This window comes from Coturnix japonica, chromosome 12 (assembly GCF_054131305.1).
Source record: "Coturnix japonica strain WE chromosome 12, WE-NBRP24, whole genome shotgun sequence".
NCBI lineage: Eukaryota > Metazoa > Chordata > Aves > Galliformes > Phasianidae > Coturnix > Coturnix japonica.
Genome location: NC_140674.1, coordinates 15,159,719 through 15,169,367, shown reverse-complemented (window position 1 = coordinate 15,169,367; position 9,649 = coordinate 15,159,719).

The following is a 9,649-nucleotide window of genomic DNA, read 5'->3' as shown; positions in this document are numbered from 1 at the left end:
CACACAGATGTTTCCCATCCTCTCTGGGCCCTTCTCTTAATTACAACCCATGCCATACTTCCAGTCTTCCATTCAAACTCATTGCAATCTCTCCCTCACAATTTTCAGTTCCTGCTCCCATCCATTCCTTATCCACATAAACTCCATTTCAGGATTCTCCTTCTCTTTTGATTTCCCACCGCTTATATCCTTTCATCATATCAAGGTTCGGTTTCCTCTTATGCTCTTCTGCACATGTATTATAGACACATCAGTGATAAGCTGAAAACCGCAACCAGTGAGTTATAGGTGGCATTTGGAAGATACCCTTTTCTTCTTCTTTGTGGTTCTACACCATAAAACAGTAACTACAGAGGCACTGGAGGTAGCTCAGAGTAAGAAAATATAAATGAAGATTTGATGGGGGAAGTCTGAAAGAGCTTTTTCCTAATGTAATTGCCTATAGGCACTGATCCCATTCAAGACAGAGACATTTTAGCATATAGCTGGAGGTGACAGCCAAGTTCATCTGTGGCTATGACAAGGCAAACTGCTGTCATATTCTTGAGTCCAAATCGTTTTTGGAAAGGATTAAAATCTTGGAGTTCAGTAAAACTATAATCACTGCTATAAATTTAGGATTAAACTCACATGAGGACAAGTGTTTTTATAATGGGGTGTAAACTATTTGGAATTAAATAATTGTGGTACATATGAACTTCCTAAGTTTAAAATAGAGAAAAATGTTTCTAAAAAGAAGTGATAGCTACTGAAAGTCATGCTGAGGTGGACCAGATGCTGGCACTGCTCCACCACAACCCGGTATCAGCAAGCTGGAAGGGAAATCAGAACAGTAGTGGGTTTCACAATAGCAATAACTGCCATGAATAATCCAGCCTGCTGACTACATGCTATATCAACTGCTGTTCCAGGGCCTACACACTTCTGCTCATTCTCCTTACCAGCTTTATCTGCACTTCTCCTCCACCCTACCCTCCCATCCTCCTCCTCTTCACTACCTCTGCTGAAGATTACATCTCTTGCTGCCTTTGCCCACTCCTCTTGTCATCTTGCTGCTAACTGAAGAGGCTTAATGCGAAGACATGTTGTCATGGACTGGAACATTATGTCCTCTGAGACTCACTGCCTTAGAGAACAGCTCTGCTTTCCCTCCCAGAGATCAATTTCCCTGTACTTGTACAGGGTTGCAGACACCCAGCTTCTAGACTGACTGAGAGATGTGTGAGATATGGGGACAGAGCTGAAGTCATTCCAAGCCAGGTGGAGAGACAGGACAGCAATGAGCAGTGGGATCATGGAAGAAACCACTGTATCCATGTGGTGCTGAGGGTCTTTAGCTATAAGTGTTGATTCAGGGCACCCCCAAGCTACTACTGTCCTTTAGCACTTTGTTGGTGGCTCCTAAAGGTGAACTCCATGTGCCGCAGTACAATTAGCCATTAGAGCTTTGTTCCTTGCTGTGGTTGGCACACACACACAAAAAAAGCCAATCTGAAGGAAACTGGGTTGGCTCAATTGGCTTCCCTTATCCCCTGCCCACAGCCCTCCCCATTCCCCTACTGCTTCCTGAAGTGCTGCTTTATTTCCTGATCCCCTTGTCAACACTGGTTACAGACCCTAGGCATACATCTGCATTACACCATCAGAGACCTGCCATGTAGAAAGGCATACACCCTGGTGCCAATGAATGGGGTGATGTAACATTTAAGTGAAGTGACTAACCCTCCACCCCATCTATTTTTTTTTAACATAATCAATGTCAACCACAGCTTCAAGTCTCTGAGTTGTGGTAGCTTTGTCATCCTTAATAATATGGTTTAGAAGAGTTTGAAACCAGTTTGCAGGTGTTTATTCAAGTGAAAGGTCCCCAGCTGGATCTATTGCTTTTTAAACCACTGCAATTCCTTTGGGAAAAAGCCAGATCGTGTCACAGAACCAAGGAGGTGGCTGCTCTGCTTCATATTTGCAGGACAGTGGGAATCTGAAAGCAGAAGCCTACAGGATTTATATTGCTGGACAAGAGAGGAGAGAGAGCTGCTCAACTTGGTACGGTGCTTAGCGCTGCAAAGGTTGCAGTTAAGGAAGACATTGCCAAGTCATCTGATACTGGAGAGCCTTGTATAAAAGTCTGGTAGAGTTTGCATCCCTCCAAAGATCAAAACCAAATGATTTCTCTTCTGTTCAAACAAGTTGTTTAGGAATATCATGTCTGTTACAGGCTCAGGGTATGTTGTCCCTGTTGATGCTCCAGTGTATGAAATCATGAATCGATTGCTTGTAGTGGGGAAAACTGACATTGCTGGGATTCCACTTTGCAAAAACCTTCTGTTGTACAAGTACAGCACATTTGGAATTTTTTTTCCCCTGTCATTCTGAGGAGGCCTAAAAAATTCTGTATGCAGAGGAGCCAACAGAAAAGGAAACATTCACCCTCTCTTCAATGGAAGGTATCAAATGTAACACAGATGGAGATCACTTAAATGAACCAGAAGGAATGGTACAGCATGTCTTGTTGGTAAGCTATTTAACTCCTCACTGCCAAATGTTCTGAACATTTGCTTCTGTTCAAATTTAATTGGATGATTTTTTTCAGCAGGAAAATTCCCTTTGGGTTGTTTCACACCAGTGCAGTGCTTCCCATTCTATCAACCTTCCCTAATGCCTATCGTGTGCTGTCAATATGGAACATCAGACTAGTGGAATTTTCACCTGACACAATATGGCTGTGCTTATGCTTTCTGCCATTTACTCCAAATCACAATGGTTTGGTATATCAGACTCCGGTCTATTGCCATAATCTTCTATTTTCCATTTGAACATCTTACCCTCAAACAAAACCTTGACCGTGCCTGCTGAGACACAGCTGAGACTGGAAAGAGATGGTCATTCAGGCAACTTGGGACCCCAAAACATGAGCTGAAATGCACTTAATGTTACCCATTTCCCTCTGAGTGAAAGTCTTGCTGCTGGCTCTTTTCAAAGCTTAATGTATTCATTCGCCAGATGTCTTCAGGTGATAAAAATACATTGGGAATGGCAAATCAGATTTTCTTCAGTGACATTTCTGGTCAAAACAAGAGATTATGTGCTGATTGAATCGGGGTTACACACATTTCCTGTAACGCTTTGTTACGAAGCCACGAATCATCAGATGTGAGATCTGCATTCAAGCTCATGCTGTCAGAGCAGCCTGAACTGGGAACTGAGGGTAACCCGAGATGAGGAAATCCCTCCCCATAAAATTAACATGCTGTAAATGTCATTGTCTGCCTGCCTCTTCTTTCTACACTATGCCCATTATTTTTTACCATTGTGAAATATCACGTTAATACCATTTGCAGCTGACTTAAATTGCAAGAAACAACCAGCTTCAGTGCCATTAAAGAACTAGTTTATGGAGAACTGGAGGTAGGTGAAGCATTAAAATATTTCAGTTTCAACATGGGAAAAATACAGTTAATATACCTGCAAAAATCACACTGAGCTCAAATACTCGGCGGAAAAGAGAGAAAAGCCTGCCACTAAAATCACAAATGCCGTGAAATGTATGGAACAGTATGGAGAATTCAGAGATGTACTGCCCTAAGGAGATCCAGGGGGCTGCCAGGCATGGTCATCAGAGCCATGGAGACTCAGAATGGGCTCTGGTCTGAGCTAGGACCTGCCATTCTTCTCTTATCGATAACTCAATGAAGTGAAGACCAAAGGAGACCTGGTATCAGACTGTACAAGAGATCTATTTCACTTCTTTTCTTCACCTTCATGATTTCTGTGATCGTTTCTAACATTGCAATCACCAGAATTCAGCATTCTTCTTTTAATTCTGAGCCTTGCTAACTGCTGTGTACTCAGGTGAATCAGAGGTGTCTCTATAGGGACAAATCCACAGCAGATGACATTAAATATAAGCCCTGTGGGATGCCAGCAGGCCAAGTTCAGGGGTCCCAATGTTAAATATAAGCAATATGGGATGCCAGTAGGCCAACTTGGGCACCCACAAGGCCACACTAATTTGCAAGGAGTTTTCTGGAGCTTTATTATGAAGTGCCAGGTAAGACTTGAGAAGTTTAACTAGTTCCAGTGAACCAATGAAGAAACTGCTTGAAGATTGTATCCTGCAGATGTGAAAAGCCTGATAGAAAAGAGTCCTATAAAGGAAAGAAAATTAAAAATATGAACACCACAAATGGAACATGATCAACAAAAAATATAATGAATCCAGGAATGAGCCACAGGACAAAACATGAAAGCAGAAAAGGCTGCAAGCCAGCTACAGATCCCAGCTGACTGTATGGCACTGTAGCAAAAGTCTCTACAGACAACCTGCCAGCTGTCAAGAAACTCAAGAGACTCCAAGGGCTCTTTCTTTTGCAGTCATTCAGGCTCAACATTTCAGATGTTATGGAAAAACACAGATTCTGTGAGCCATGGTTTGCTGAAGTCATCTGGATGATGGCTGTGCATGCTGTCATGTCTGCTGTACTCATCTCACCCTTTTCTTGCCTGAAGACTAAAGGCAACCCCAGCTCTGTGATCTGATGAAGACAATCTGGTCTGGGTTCTCCATGCTCTCTTTTTGGCAGCAACACAAACTACATTGGCTACTTTGCACTGGGCACTGCTCCATATTTTGTCTCAGCCAAGAGAAAAGGAAAGACTAACGAGTCCCACATAAAACCATCTGGATGGTGCTTTCTCAAAGAGCATGCCAAGGTCAGCACAAAGATATTATGATGGAAGTGCAAAGGTAAACATTTTTAAAACAGCATCCACAGGGAAATTCATACCCTTGGCGAGTAGACAAACACATCTTTGCTTTGCTGAGTATCACAGATGCATCCAAGCTTGTTATCTTCATCCTGCTGCGCTGTAACCTTGCACAAAGTATTCACTCTTCTTTCCATTCTTTGAGAGTTAGAAGGAAGGCCAAGAAAGGTGGCACGTAACAGGACTGTGAGAAGACACTCTCACATCATTCAGAAACAGTCACAGACAAAGTGACATAAGTTCTGTTTCCAACAGCTGCCCCATGAGCTCCTTCTCTACTATTTTGGTCTATTTTATTGGGTATTGTTGGAAAAGATGGACCTCTTATAAAAGAGGAGGGATTTTTCTCATCCATGACTAAAGTGCCTCACATGGATGCTAGTGCAGGGACAGCCCAGAGGAGAAAACTTCCTGTTGATCACAGGAATGTGTTACTTGTCAGCGGTTAAATCTGCAGAAAGGATGGAGTTTTTTAAGTTCCCATTTGAAGGTGAGTGTCTGCAGAAAGTGAGCTAGAAATGCACAACAGCACTGGTGCCGAAAGGTCGAGCCATTACCCATTCATCATGGGGATACTGACCAAACTCACATCCATCCTTATGCTACTGGGCAGTTATGTGAGAGTCTTATTAGGCAATTAGCTGAGAATGTTTTAGTGCATTATTAACAAACCGTCACCAGAGAGCTTAATATAATTCCTGTACAGAGTAGTTCTCTGTTTCCAGTCACAGGAGCATTTAACTGAGAACGTGTTCCTAAGACAAATCCAAGTAGGAGGGACTGTGAGGAGTAAGGAATTCCAATGAAGATTCATGCTGCAGGTAAAACCATCAACGAGAGTGTGCCAAAAGGGGCTGTTCTGCTCACTTTGTCCTTGACTGTGTTCTCACTCTGTTTCTGCTGCAGTAGTGAGATAGCAGCCAGGAGGTGAGCATGTTCAGGCTGCTGAGCTAGCAGAAACCTATTCCTGAAACCAATAACTTAAGGCTTTCCCTTAGATCAGCTAGATGAAGTCATTCACTTTATGGCTCTCTGGTCACAAGATGCAACCCTGGTGAAAGAGAAACAAGGGGATGGGAACGTTTGTTTTCAAGGCATCCTAATCTAGGTAGATTGCAGACTGATTATAAAATGAAACTACATGAAGCAGCTTGCCCAGAATCACACGAGATTTGTGTGTAGCTCAGCAGAGAACTGAACTAGTTTTCTAAAGTCTAAGCTGACATCCAGACCAGAATATCAGCCTTTTCTCACTGTGATATGTCTTCCATTCTCCCTGCTCACTCTGTGCATGGTTCAAGGCATGCACTACCTTGCAGTGTTTGCTTGGGACTCAACACAGTTCATTTGCCCACGCTGTCCAAGTGCTCTGTTCGGGCTGATACCTAGTGGGGGTAGATCTGGGAGCAGAGGGCTCTGGAGATAGCAGGTCACAGCTGGGCAAGGAGGGAGATGAGGACAGTGATGTTTTCACCATGAAACATTCTTGGAGATACTCTTTCTTTTTATAGTGTTAGGAATTGTTCCTAATATATCCTTGGCTCAACTGCAAAAGTAACTTGCCGCTCTTCCCCAGCTTCAGTTGGAACACTGAGCTTTCTAAGTAGAACTTCAAACTATGTGTCTCCCAGTGGGACTTTAGAAAGGATTAGCAGTGAATGGAAAGGGATTGTAGTAATAATAGCAAATGCTGCAATTCACTGAACAGTCACCCAGTCAAAGACAGTGCCTGGGGAAGCCTGTTACTACAGTACAAGCTACAAGGTGGAAGGGAAGGAAACAGGAAGAATAAGCAAAACTCACTAAAGAGAGGCAGCAAAGATTATTTGCTTGATGACTGAATCTTTGCTGTAGTCCTTATTTTGGTAATACTGCCATCAGCTGATTATGTCTTGGCACACTGAGGCTCTGGAAAGCTTCCTTAGAGGCCTGGCCATTGCAGGTGCAGCAAAGTGGGAAACACTGCAGCACACAGGAGCTGTTCCTGCTATGGGCCCATCCTTGCTGTTGGCGATAGGAATTAATTATATTGCTTTTAGTGGAAAGGACAAAGAAAAGATTTGTTACCAATGACATTAAGATTTTAAAGGCTGGGCTGAGACAACAGTTCCTCATTCACAGAATTCTGCTGATTTGGGGAGGTCATTGCAAGTGTCAGTTATCATCAAAGCTGATACATCCTGCAAAACAATGCAGTGGATGGTTTAGAATCTACACGTGTTGGTCTATATAAGAAAGAAGCTGCACATAACTGCAGTTAGGTGACACTTCTTGTACTACAGTGTGAGATCATTATCATCTAAGCTCCCTATTTTCCTGTGTGTACAGAAGAAAACACAGTTTCTGCAGTTCTTTGGGTAGTAGATGGAATCCAATTCTGGGATTCAAGCACTTGTGTTTTTCTTTCCACCTTATTTGGGCTATTGATTAAGGCAAAAGCATGGACTTCCAAATGCTGGGAAAGCCATTCTTCAAATTATTCTCTCCTACAGAAAGCAGCCATTGGCCAAATCAAGTGACAGCAACTAGACACCTGATTATATTTGCATCAGTTGTCAGTATGGTCAGCATATTTCACAATCCCTGGCAACATCTTCGTTTCCAACAATTGCAAAGGAGGAGGCCTGCACCTACCTCCAGTGTGACGCAGACCTGCCTACAGATGTTCTAGAGATGTGGGTTCAGCGTGACAACATTGACAGTGGATTCCTGAGAGCAGATTGCAGAAGCCAATGCACATATGAAAACTGTGCCTAGTCAAGTCAAACTCTTCACGGCTTTGTAGACAGTCTGTCTTCACCAGTTCCCTGGAAATCACTAGTGCAGAAAGATGCCTCTTCATCTTTTGAGAGTTCATCATATGAAGTGCTACAGCTGCTTAGAAAATTGAAAAAAAGATCACATATTTAATGTAAACTGTTACATATGTGTATGTATATAGTTACATAAATTTTGGTATTACGTATACTTATATAAGATCAAAAACCACGTGCAAATATCATATTTATTTGTCCCTGGAACAGATATTCAGAAATTCTTACCTCCTACCCCATACAGTCACAAGCTTTAACTGATGTTGCTGCTATCTGAAAACCTAATCCTTTGTGCAAGATAACACCACCTTTTCTTCCCTCCCTCCTTGCAATTAAGTCTTTCTCAACTACCCAGGGTTGAAGAGTTCAAAACTGGTCTGATTTATGGGTACAGAATTATGAAGAACCTGAACTCTAGCAGCTATCAGTAGTATCTGAGTACTCTGAAAGCCACTCGTGACGTTCTACCCACGTCAAATGAAATACCCCAAACAGTGCCTATTGTTTGAGAAGTTTGGCTCAACTGCCTCACTGAGATTTGGCAAGCATAATGCTCAGTGCAGCGGTGAGCAAACATTACCATCTAATGGCTGCTAGTGTTAATTACATCTATAATTTCTACTTTAACAATGAAGGCAGCTCCTTGTGTGAGTACTGATAGACTGATAAAGGCAGCTGAACAATAGGAAAACAAATAAGTACAAACAAATAAGGTTTTAAAAGCAAGTGTTTATGATTTTGTTGTTTACATCAATATAGGAAACGTCATTTTGGGCAAGGCTTCACTTAGAAAACAAGAAGAATTGTATCCAAGGGTATTTAAATGCCACAAATCTCAAAGTCAGTATAGGAGAGTAAGTGATCTGAGAAATACCTGCATACTAATGGTCACCCTTCACAGATCTTGCCTCCAAAATCAACTTTAAAAAAATTATGTGGGCATTTATTTCCTATATTCAGATAAGTAATACACCTGGGTCACAGAAATGGTTAGACATGGCTCAGCTTTGACAGTTCAGGCTCTAAACAAAGCTATGAAGCCCAGATAGTCATAGTATTCCTTGCGCTTGTATTTCCACATGCAGCTCTAAGAAACCTTCCCACCACCATCAAAGTGCTTCAGCCCTGTGTTAATGAGACAGCTGCTGGCACTAACACACTTGCAGGATCTGCAAACACTTATTAAGGGTGAGACCAGGAACCACCAGAAGAGCTGGGTGCCTGGAGAGTCATGGATCCTCAGTGACACATACTTCACTCAGGAAATTAAAGGTAACGAGTATTTGTCTCTTGTGCAGCTGCAACGTATTTAAAACATTTGCAGTTCAGATATTTTCCAGCTGTCTTCCCACATCCTCCTCCTCTTCCTTCTGAAAGACTGTTATTTATCTATTTGAATTGCACTTCAAAAGCCCCGCACTTTGCCTAAGTACTTGCTGGTGTTCCTTGGCAGTCACCACTAAGATAATAACGTTGTTCCACTGTAGACTGGAACAAAGCTGACTGTACGTTCTTCAGTCAGCCATTACTTTTCTAGTAGAGCTGCTGTCTTTCCAACTTAACTCAGTATGGATTCTGTGGATATGCATATATGGATAAATCTGTCATGCTGGAAATCTGTTATAGTATTAAAAGATTCTTAAAGCTCAGCACCTCCCTTATATCTGCAGATAAAGGATGAGCCATGATCTATATTCATACACAACACGTTCAAATGACCACAGATTTCTTCATAACTGGTTCAGATGCCAACAGTACCGCTTTATGATGGCAGTATGTATATTAGTATGTCTCTAAACTATGGTGTATCTGTAAGAATAAGGTGAGAAATACACGCATCTGCACTTTGATGTGTCACTGCCCTTGTATATTCATGTATATATCCATATACATATATATTCATATCCATATACATGAGTACAAGAACCAAGATGGCGGCCGGAAATGTCTATTTCCCACTTCCGCCTTGCTCCGCCCCCATGATGGCGGGGCGGGGATCATGGCGGCGCTGTCGCCGCAGGAAGTGGCGGAAGGTTTTGGAGAGCGGACTCGGCGGAGCGGAAGTCGCT